Source organism: Rhinopithecus roxellana, chromosome 5, assembly GCF_007565055.1.
Source record: "Rhinopithecus roxellana isolate Shanxi Qingling chromosome 5, ASM756505v1, whole genome shotgun sequence".
Classification (NCBI taxonomy): Eukaryota; Metazoa; Chordata; class Mammalia; order Primates; family Cercopithecidae; genus Rhinopithecus; species Rhinopithecus roxellana.
Genome location: NC_044553.1, coordinates 40,911,310 through 40,923,170, shown reverse-complemented (window position 1 = coordinate 40,923,170; position 11,861 = coordinate 40,911,310). Strand labels below are relative to the sequence as shown.

General features: G+C 37.6%; 1 non-coding gene across 1 annotated transcript; it reads right to left on the bottom strand.

Moving 5' to 3' along the window:
• Nucleotides 1-10,738: 10,738 nt before the first annotated feature.
• LOC115897816 lies at nucleotides 10,739-10,845 on the bottom strand. The gene has a single exon (XR_004057603.1). It is a non-coding gene; the product is annotated as a U6 spliceosomal RNA (small nuclear RNA).
• Nucleotides 10,846-11,861: the final 1,016 nt, after the last annotated feature.

Here is an 11,861-nt window from a genome sequence, read left to right as displayed (position 1 = left end):
TTAAGGCTTCAATGTCCTAGCTAAAATGTGGTGTTGAACTTGACAGTGTTTACGATTCTTCAATTTTCAGTTAGGACTTTAGTGGAATAGCATAACAATGGAAAGTCCTGGACTTTCCTCTCTGATGATTGCTCAGAAAGACACATTTGCAATCTCTTCAATTCTTTACTATTATCAGGTATTTATCATAGTTTTCCTATTACATACTCTTGATCCAGGGGAGTAAAATCTAGTGAAAGAATGCATGTGAAATGTCAATAGTAAATGCTAAATTTTTTCTTTTTTTTTTGAGACCGAGTCTCGCTGTGTTGCCCAGGCCTAGAGTGCAGAGGTGCTATCTCGGCTCACTGCAAGCTCCGCCTCCCTGGTTCAGGCCATTCTCCTGTCTCAGCCTCCCGAACAGCTGGGACTACAGGTGCCCGCCACCACACTCGGCTAATTTTTTGTATAGTAAATGCTACATTCTTATTCTTCACTGATGATTTTAGTTTTAGTTAACAACAGAAACCCACTCTCGAAGTTTTAGCAGAAAAGTAATTTATTTAAGTCTATCATGAGGACTGCTAAGGACAACTTAGAGTTTAGAACTGCTCTGTGGACATGTGAATACCACTACTTTTGGCACAGGAAGCAGAATTCTCACCACCACAGCTGTACTCTGGATCCTATCACTAGAGCCACTGCCACAGATGCCTCTGAAGTAGAGGTCTCTGCTGCCAATGTGGCTGAATTCTGCAAGCACCTACTTTGTCGCATTGATGCTAATCTACGGGCGCATCTGATCGGTAGCCTAAGTTATGTAACTGAACCCTGGCTTCAAAGTAAACTGGGAAAGATATTTTACCTTCTATCTTGGGGAGGTAGCAGTGGGTTAAGTGAGAAATTTTCCCCAACTACAAATAGTGTCCCAAGAACCTGAGAAACCCAAAAGAAGAATAACTGTCCATTGTAATCTTCTCATAGCAAATTTTAAGTAGCATGAACTTTATATATATACATGTGTATATATATACACACACACACACATATATACACACACACACACATACACACATACACACACACACACACATACACACACACACACACACACACACACACACACACACATATATATAATTTTATTTTCTTGGAGATGGAGTCTTGCTCTATCACTCTATCACCCAGGCTGGAGTACAGTGTCGGCGATATCGGCTCACTGCAACCTCTGCCTCCCGGGTTCGAGCGATTCTCCTGCCTCGGCCTCCCGAGTAGTTGGGATTACAGGCACCCACAACCACACCCGGCTAATTTTTGTATTTTTGATAGAGACGGGGTTTCACCATGTTGGTCAGACTGGTCTCAAACTCCTGACTTCAGGTGATCTGCGTGCCTCCGCCTCCCAAAGTGTTGGGATTACAGGCATGAGCCACCATGCCCAGCTATTTATATATTTTTACATATAAATGTTAGGTGTTATTATCTTTGTAACTGTTATCTTTCATTCTAAATAATGTTGAATTTAGTACTTGTATTGTTTTGCATTTTGGTAATTTTTTAGTATTTTTCCCCAGCGTTCAAACCGACTCATCAAATATTTACCAATAATTTTTGAAATGCTCATACATATCAAGTAATTCATCTATTCCACATTCCTCTGAAGACTATTGTGCATCCCTTTTATCCTGCTATACAGACTGGCTACTATTTGGGCTTTGGGCATGTATCTCATCATGGTGTGTTTTGCCTTCACTGCTTTCTTAAATTGATTCCCCTGTTCCCATCATTCCTCGATGTCATGCTTTCCTTTTTCTTGGTTACTTTATTTGTTTATCTGAAGATATCCTCGGTGGCTTCCTAAAAAGTGTGTTTGTGAGGTTTACATTTTTGTTCTTGCATTATGAAAACGTCTTATAATTGTTGTTAACTTGACAGAATATACAATTCAAATCTGAAAATAGTTTGTTCTCAAAGCTGTGAAGGCCTTGATAACCTGTTTTCTATTATCCCACATTGCTGCTAGAAAGTCTAAGATAATTACACTTCTTGTTCCTTTGCAGGTGACCTTTATTTTTCTCTCTGTAAGTTTTTAGAATTTGCTTGTAACCCCTGGCATTCTGTAAATTCACAATAATAATAATATACATTTTTATTTTTGCTTAATAACAATTTTTAATGTGTTAATGTGTTTTATTTTTAATGATGTTACTTGAGAAAATAAAAATTGGCAACTCCCATTTTCTTTGAAATTTTATTCAGGTCTATGAAATTTGACATTTGGGAACTGCTTAGAGCAAGGATCTCTAACCAAAGCCTTTTGAGATCAGGTGGTCAGTTGGCGTCCTTGGTCTCAATGATAGAATAGGCTTTTGTCAGTGAAAATTCATGTGCACTCTTTATGCATGACCTTGCAGAGTTTTATAACTAAAGTGGAGAGATCCTGCCCTTAAAGCAAAGTACCTTCCTTTAAGTATTTCGTGTGCAGTTCTAGTGTTGGTCATTAGAAGGATAGCTTGTCCCTAGTCACCCAGCAGCAAGCCAGAATGCACGAGAGAGAGAGAGAGAGAGAGAGAGAGAGAGAGAGAGAGAGAGAGAGAGAGAGAGAGAGAGAAGAGACTCCATGTCCAGGTCCATACCTCTGCAGAGACACAATTAGTTTGGTAATTCTTATGTCTCACATGTGCATATTGCTTACAGTTTATATACGAGCCCCTTACTGATAAAAATAAATGTGTTTCTGAAGATTGTGTGATTTGTTTATAGTTACATATATGATGTCAGGCGCAGAATTCACAGATCACAAATCTCTGGCTCTTTTTGTGAATTTCAAGTAATTCCAGCTTTTAATAAAAGGAAGGCTCTGCTTTAGAGAAGATTCAGAGATTATATGCGAAAGCATAAAAGTAAATAATTTCAAGCGCAAATAATTTTAAATAAATATTGTAAAGGTTGCACAAAAGAGGCATTTGACCCCATTATTTTTTTATTTGTGAAATGTCATCCTGATATGATATTTCTTGAAATTATTCTTGGTCTACTCAGTCACTGAAATGTTTTGCTTTCTTTTGGTGAGTTGTTATTACTCTGGTGATAAACACATTCTAGTCTCTCAGCTTAGTTCTATTTAATACATGGTTAATGGTTAAACGAATGACACTTTAGTTCCTAGGCTTTTTCTTTAAGTCTACCTACAGTAAATTCACACTTTGTGGAGTTTGGTTCTATCAAAAATGGCAAATAGATACAGTCATGTAACCACCAACACAGTCTAGATATGGGACAGTTTTATTATCCAAAATAGTTATTCCATCTCCAAGGCAACTACTAAAGTATATAGTCTCAAACCTGGCTTGTTTCATGTAGCATAATGCACTTGTGATTCAGCCATGTTTTGCATGCATTCATAATTTGTTCCTTTTTATTGCTGAGTAGCATTCCAATATATAGATATATCAGAGTTTGTATGCTCACCAACCTAAGCTGTTTCCACTTATGAATAAAGCTATGATAAGTATTCACAAACTGGACTTTATATGAACATAAGTTTTTATTTATCATTATACCAAGGAGTAGCATTGATAGATCACAAAGCAAGTGTATATTTAACTTTGTAAGAAACTGGAAAACATTATCCAAAATTTCTGCATCATTTTACAATCCCTCATCACTGTATGATAATTTTAGATTATCCTCACTGGCATTTCATAATACCAATATTTTAAAAACTTCAGCCATTTCAGCAGGGGCTTAGTAATATCTCATTGTGGCTTACTGTGCATTTCTTTAATAACTAATGATGTGGGGCATTGCATCATCTGTTCATTTTTCATCGGTAACATTTTCTTTGGTGAAGTGGCCAAATCTTTTGACAGATTTAAAAATTCAATTGTTAGTGTACTTATTGTTGAGTTTGGAGCATTATTTTGTATTCTGATAGAAGTCCTTTACCAGATACATGATTGGCAAATAATTTCTCCCAATCTGTGGCTTTGCTTTTCTTCCCCTTAATAGTGTTCTTCATAAACCAGTTCTTTGATCAAATACTATTTTTCAGTTTTTTTATTTTATGGATATTGCTTTTTGCCTAACTCAAAATAACAAAAAATCTCTTCTATGTTTTCTTATAGAAGATTTATAGGTTTGTGTTTACATTTAGAACTAAGATCCATTTTGAGTTAATTTTAAGATGCAAAGTGTAGGTTAAAATGTATTCATTCATTAATTCATTTAGTGTACGGATGACAATAGTTCTAGCATCATTTATTGAAAAGACTATCCTTCATACAACCTTAAACAAAGATCAGTTTGACTCTACACATTTGAGCCTGTTTCAGAATGCTGTTTTGCCTCACTGATGTATATGTCTGGCCTTTTATCACCACTGCAGTGTCCTGATTACTGTGTTTTATAGTACGTTTTGAAATCAGAGAATGTGAGTTCTCCAGCATTATTCTTTTTCAAAATTTTTGACTATTTCAGTTCTTTGCCTTTTCTTATAATTTTAAAATGTCTGTCAATTTCTTTGATAATATTTTTTAATTGACAGATGAAATTATAAGCATTTGTCATGTTCATGATGTTTTGAAATGCATAAATATTGTGTAGAGGTTAAACTTGCCAGTTAACAAATGTAATACCTCACATAGTTATCATTTGTGTGGTGAGAACATTTAACATCCACTCTACATTTTTCAAGAATATATCATCATTAACTATCATCATTGTGCTGTATAACCTCTCCTGTACTTTTTCCTCTTTTTTAATTGTAATTAGGTATACTTTTGTCAGAGGTATTTGAACCAGAGCAACTCCATCTTGACTAGGGGCTGGGTAAAACAAGGCTGAGACCTACTGGGCCGCATTCCCAGGAGGTTAGGGATTGTAAGTTGCAGGATGAGACAGGAGGTCAGCACAAGGTGCAGGTCATAAAGACCTTGCCTATAGAACAGGTTGTGGTAAAGAAGCTGGCTAAAACCCACCAAAACCAAGACAGTGACTAGAGTGACCTCTGGTTGTCGTCACTGCTCATTATATGCAAATCATAATACATTAGCATGCTAAAAGACATGCCCACTAGTGCCATCACAGTATACAAATGCCATGGTAATGTCTGGAAGTTCCCCTGTGTGGTCTAAAAGTGGGAGGGACCCTCAGTTCTGGGAATTGCTGACCCCTTTCCCAGAAAACTCATGAATAATCCACCCTTGGTTTAGCATATAATCAAGAAATAATTACAAAAATACCAACCAGTTGCCCTAGGGCTGCTGTACCTATGGAGTAGCCATTCTTTATTCCTTTACTTTCTTAATAAACTTACTTTCACTTTATGGACTTGCCCCACATTCTTTCTTGTGCAAGGTCCAAGAACTCTCTTGGGGTCTGGATTGGGACCCCTTTCTGGTAACACTTTGGCTAACATCTCCCCGAGCTGGCTCCACTCTAACCACTGCAGCCTGTAGTAAACACTGTTCTACTTTCTACTTCTAAGATACCAGCTTTTTTAGATTCCACATATGAGTGAGATCATGTGGTATTTTTGTCTTTGTGCTCGACTTATTTTACTTCACATAATGTCCTCCAGATTCTTCTGTGGTTTTGTAAATGACAGGATTTCCTTATTTTTTTACAGCTGAATAGTATTCCATGATGTATGTCTATCATATTTTCTTTATCCATTCATCTGCTGGTAGACACATAGGATGATTACACATCTTGGCTATTGTGAATGGTGCAGCAATGAATATGGTAGTTCAGATACCTCTCTGACATACTGATTTCATTTTCTTTGGCTATGTACCCAATAGCGGCATTGCTGGATGATATGGTAATTTTATTTCTGATTTTTTGAGGAAACTCCATACTGTTTTCCTTAATGGCTATACAAATTTGCAGACTTAGCAGAGTGAAAACGTTCCCCTTCCTTCACATTCTCCTCTGCTCTTATGTCTGGTCTTTTTGATAATAGCCGTACTAATAGGAGTGAGGTGAGATCTCATTGTGGTTTTGATTTGCATTTCCCTGATGATTACTACGTGAAGCATTGTTTCAGATACTTCTTGGCCATCTGCCAATAGACATTTGAGAAATGTCTGTTCAGATTTTTTGCCCACTTTTATTGCTTTTTAAATTGTTATTAAGTTGTTTGAGTTCCTTAAATACTTTGAATATTAACCCCTTATCAGATGTAGAGTTGCAAATATTTTCTCCCATTCAGTAGATTGTCTCTTCATTATGTTGAATGAAATTTTTTCCTGCTCCCTAAATTATTTCTTCCCTTTTCCTTTTCTATTTGGGCATCTTGCTCTGCCTCCTCTTCCTTTTTCCTTTTCTAATTGATGTGTTTTGATCTTTTTCATATTGGAAGTTTTCTACATAATTCTGGTGATCCTTTGTTTTTTATTATAATGTAAATTTAAAGTACTACAATCTGAGTTGGCATTCTTCCTGTAAGGTGTGGATTGGCAGATCCTTCAGAATCATAAGTATGCTCACCCATTTGCTTGAGAAACTTGCAAATGTCATGCTTTTGAGGACTTTTTCTGGAATCACTCAATTTCTTTTGAGAAAATGTCTCCAGTATCCTGTACAGGGCCTATCTGCCTAGCTGTCAGCATTCTTATAGCTGATGTCATTACAGCCCTGGGGTCCCTGTTGCATATGTAGACTTTGTCCTAATCTCCCTCTGTTGGTTGGGCAGAGTCTGGGTCTTTCCATTCCTTTTGTTGGTGAAATGGGGTGAAGTCGGGCAGACAGGTAAATGAACTTAAGCATTTTATTATGGATAGAAATAGAACCCTGGGAAAGCATTAGAGGTGGATGAGAATAAATACCTTTTCCTGAGGGCTCAGAAGAATAATCACCACAACATCTGAGTTTTGAAGTAACCTCCAGGCAAACTGATTAATGAGTGGGAGGCAGAGATGGACAGATAAAAGCACTTCCATGAAGAGGTATCAGTGTAAAATCCAGAAAGCTTGGAAAAGCATGGTCCATTTCTGAAGCAGCAAGGGCTTCAATGCCATAATGTTTACAACTAATATATGGATTAGAACAGGGAGCTAGCACTTTATCTAGTTTAAAGAAAAACAATTAATTTGTTTGTTTTTAAAGGATCTAAAGCTTTTACATTTTTAATTCTAAATTTGAATATTACTTTATTTGCTTAGTTCAATCTGCACTAGTTAATGTATTTCAATTCTATCACTTGCTACTTGTATCTAACAACACATCATTTAACATCTTTGGTTCTCAATGGTCTCATCTGTAAAATGGAGCTGCCTGTATCAGTCAGGGTTTTTACTTGTGTGCAAAATAAAGCGACATGCTAATCTAAATTGAAAAAGATTTTATGAAACGGTATTGGATCTCTCCTAGGAAATAGAAAACTAACTTTGAATGTTATGCAATCCTGACAACATCCAAAATCATACTGCAGAACTAATACCATCATTACTGCCACCAGCTGGGCATAGACACTGGATCCTGCACCACTGACACTCTGCTAGTGTTCTTGGATGCAGTCACTAGACACACTGCACCATTGCCTTTGAAAACCAGATGTGGCTGTGGTGCTGCCGTCTCCCTCACAAGAATGTGTTTTGTCTAGAGCTGTGGGTCTGACTGGCAGAACCTAGAGCATGTGTTCGTGCCCTACGTATAACGGAATATTGAACAGTAAGCAATGCACTGTTAAATTCCCACTCCTAAAGAGGGAAGTGGGTTTCCAACCATAGAAAACAGGGGCAAAAATTGAATCATCAACAAGAATGATCAATGCTCACATAGTTTAGGCTACCAAAAGGTTTTTAGAAGATACATGACATTATAATACAGAAAACTTTGAAAATGCCAGATTATTATTACCATTATTGTCATCCTTAGCACATCCTCATCAAGGAAAGTTCTTGAATAAATTCTGTAGTAGTTATTTATTACTGTGTAACAAATTATCCTCAAAACTTAGTGGGGTATATGTAATAATAAAAAGGACTTTATTATTGCAGAGTATCTAGGTGACAGGGATTCGGGAGTGGTTGAGATGTGTGGTTCTGGTACAGTGTTTCTCATAAAGTTGCAGTCAAGATACCAGCTGGGACTGTCAGCCTGATTGAAGCTAGAGGATTTATCCACAAGCTGGCGCATTCACAGGAGGAGGCCTCGGTTTCTTGCTGGATATTGGAAATAGACCTCTGCTCCTGGGCCTTTCCATAGAGTTGCTGGAGTGGCTTCCCCCAGAGAGAATGACCCAAGCAGCAGAAAGAACAAGGTGGAAGTTACATTGTCATTTTACAATCTACATTTCACAGTTGTTCTCCATTATATCTACCATGTTCTTCTTGTTGGAAGGTAGTCACTAAGTATTGCCCACAGAGAGAATTCAGGCTTCACCAGGAGGAGGAGTTTCAAACAATTTCTGGACATATACTAAACCAACACGAGTTATTTTTATCATTTCACAGATTGACCAAACTAATTTCCCTAGGCATGATTTCTAGTCATTTTTGTATTACAATATGTCAGAGGATCTTTCTGATTGGAAATTACCACATCTTCTCCAAAGATATTTATTGTATCTGGCAAAAATCTTTCAGTGCTTAAAAGGAAGTGAGGTTCACACTGCATAGCATCTTAGCAGCAAAGAAACACATTTCAACTATAAATGAAATATCTGTCCTTTTGTTCAAGCATCTGAATCCTGCAGTACAGAGACTAACAGATCATAAAGCAAGATGTCATTGTCTGGCTAGCCCTATTGATGTGATGGGAGGAAAGGTAGGAGACAGTTTTTGTAAATCAAGGCACTTTTCTGGGAACCACAAAGTATTCTAGGAACACAAACTTGAGTGTCTTCAAAGGCCAAGCATGTAGTAGAGATGGGTACAGACTATAGGGAGTGGCGAGGCCTACAACATTCAAATGTCAGTTAAGAATAACAGCACCAGGCTGGGCATGGTGGCTCACGCCTGTAATCCCAGCACTTTGGGAGGCTGAGGTGGGCAGATCACGAGGTCAGGAGATCAAGACCATCCTGCCTAACATGGTAAAACCCCGTCTCTACCGAAAATACAAAAAATTAGCCAGGCATGGTGGTGGGTGCCTGTAGTCCCAGCTACTCGGGAGGCTGAGGCAAGAGAATGGCATGAACCCAGGAGGCAGAGCTTGCAGTGAGCCGAGATTGCGCCACTGCACTCCAGCCTGGGCGACAGAGCGAGACTCCATCTCGAAAAACAAAACAAAACAAAAAAAAGAATAACAGTACCAATACCAGGCCAACCAAACAAATCTCCTTCCAGTGTCCAGTCTGACTTTCAGCTGCCAGCTTGCTCTTCCTGCTGATGTCTAAGCTCTAACTTGCTTTTCTTTGGGAGAAATAAAGATGCAAGGAACGAGTAAGTTAAGGGAATCCTTGTGGTTCCTTTCTTTTTGTTCTCCCTTCTATCCTAAACTAAGGATTAACTGCACGTCCCCTTCCATCATCTACAGAGAGAGACAGAGGGCAGGCTCTCTTCATCCTCTCCCATCTGTTACACTGAACACAGTCTTGCTGTCCAAGGCAGTTGGACTCATATGCGTCCCCTCCAGGGGCATGTATTAGGGGCACTGTGTTTCTTTAAATAGGATGTCATTCCGAGTTTATTATTAGACCAGTTTTGATCATGCTGTGTTGAGGCTATCTGTGCCTTGACAGTACAGAAATTCATACACTGGAAACAAGGCCAAATAGGCACAATACTTCCCAAAAATTCTTTGTAGTTTAGGCGATAACATCAATGTCTGGGTTTGAGATATTCAGTGTACTATTAATTTTTCTTTATTCAAAGGAGAAAAGGCCTTTTCAGAAACATTGCTTTAGAACCTCCAATTTTATTTAACCCCATCTTGAATGGCAATTCTAGAAGAGTTTTTAATGACCACTTCTCAGGCCAAGGATTAAGACCAAGAAAAAATCAGGTTTTATGGCACTTACAAACTATGTTGGTTCCTTGCATTCCAAAATACAGTTCATTCAACAGTGTGATAAGATACAATATTTCCTTCATTCAGTCTTCTATTCACTATGTACAAAATAATTACCGAGCAAGGAGATAAGGTGGTGAACAAACAGACATAGCCCCTCATGGAGTTAATAGTCAATTTAGTACATCAAATCTGAAAATACTGAGAATATGTATATTGAATCCCCAGTTAAATATTTCCTTGGTGGAGAAATTGGCTCTCACACAGTGATGAGAGCACTTACTCCAATTATTAAAAATCAACTTGGAAAGGTGGATGGAGAGGCATAAACAATAGGAATACATTTTGATTTAATAATTCTGCTTCTGGAAGTCTGTCCTAACAAAGTATTCAACACAGCATAGTTTAGTGAAAATTTGGAGACAAATGCCCAGCAATTGGGAAGCAGGCATATTACAAAGCACCTATTTGACAGTCTATTATGCGGCTACTAAAAAGGATGATTATGAAGACAATGTAGCAACAAGGTAAACTTCTTATAATGTAATGTTTCAGGAAAAGGATACAAATTGTATCTGTATAACATCACAAATACATAAACAAGTACTTTTTCAAAGAGGCAAGAAAGAAATATACTGAAAAAAGGATACTAAAGGTTGTTTTAGATTGCTATAGTTTGGGATATATATTTTTCTCTTCCTCTTCTATATATTTATTTTAATGTATATTTAATCTTGGAAAACAAATTATACTAAAAGTACAATCCTTTTGTTTTTTTGAAAAATTATGATTTATTTCACTTTGGAAAATGGAATGCTTCATACATTTGAATGTCATCCTGGTGCAAGGCAGAGGCTGGTCTTCTCTGTATCATTCCACTTTTACTGTATATGCTGTTGAAGCAAGCACAAAGTGAGCTCTTCTTAAAGAAGTGGGGAAATTATGAAATTTCATCTGAATGGGCGAGGTGTCAAATTGCATATCATGTTGTTTTTACTTTAGAACTTATGGAGGTTTTTCAGTTATAATATCATATACTACATGAATAAGAAAATAAGAAATGAAGGGAGGAAGGGACAAACTATTGCTATAACCAATACCCACTGTGTCAGGACCTGAGAAATACATATAGGTTGGTACACAATCAAAGGTATTATTTGTGTGCTGGAACTTTCAGAAATGAAGCCTTGGAGACCTCCATTTTATCCCAAAAGCCAGGCACAGGAACAGCCCTGAGTCCAGTCAAAGAAGTAGCAATGAATAAGATGGTATAACAAATGAGGTGGGCGTGTCATTCTGTCAGTTGCTTCCTCCTGACTAACCAAGAGCAGATAATTGTGCTTCTGAATTCATTAATTTTGGCAAAAGGTATCTTGGTCTACCTAATTCAGCTTCTCCATTTAACAGTGAGGAATCCGAGGCAGGTTCACATTATGATTTTAATGGGCATTCTTGCTTTGGGAAGGCCTCTTCATTTATAATTAAAATTATATCTTACAATATTAAAAATTATATCTTACAATATCAAATTAAAAATATAGACTTGGGTAAGCAAAGACTTCTATTCTAAAGCAGTATTGCAATGGAGAGAAAGTGACTTTCAATAGGAGGAGGAGGACTATCGCAATTGGAAGAAAACTTTGATCCTGAGATATGCAAACCTCTCAAAGGTTAGGCAGAAAAGGTCTTTTCTTTTCTAGGAAGGAATAAACAATGCTGGAAAAACAGGATGTCAAAAAGTGGAATGAGTTAGGGTGAATGATCTTACGGTAGAAAAGAGAAAATTCTACCCTATGATCACCCTATTTTCAGGAGGGGCTCTTAAGGATGGGTTGTATGATGGCTCAGGCAAAGGGCAGGTCAAAGCTCAGGGGCCAGGGGACAGAGAGAATTCTAACTAAACTTGGGTCAAGTCAAGGTAGCAG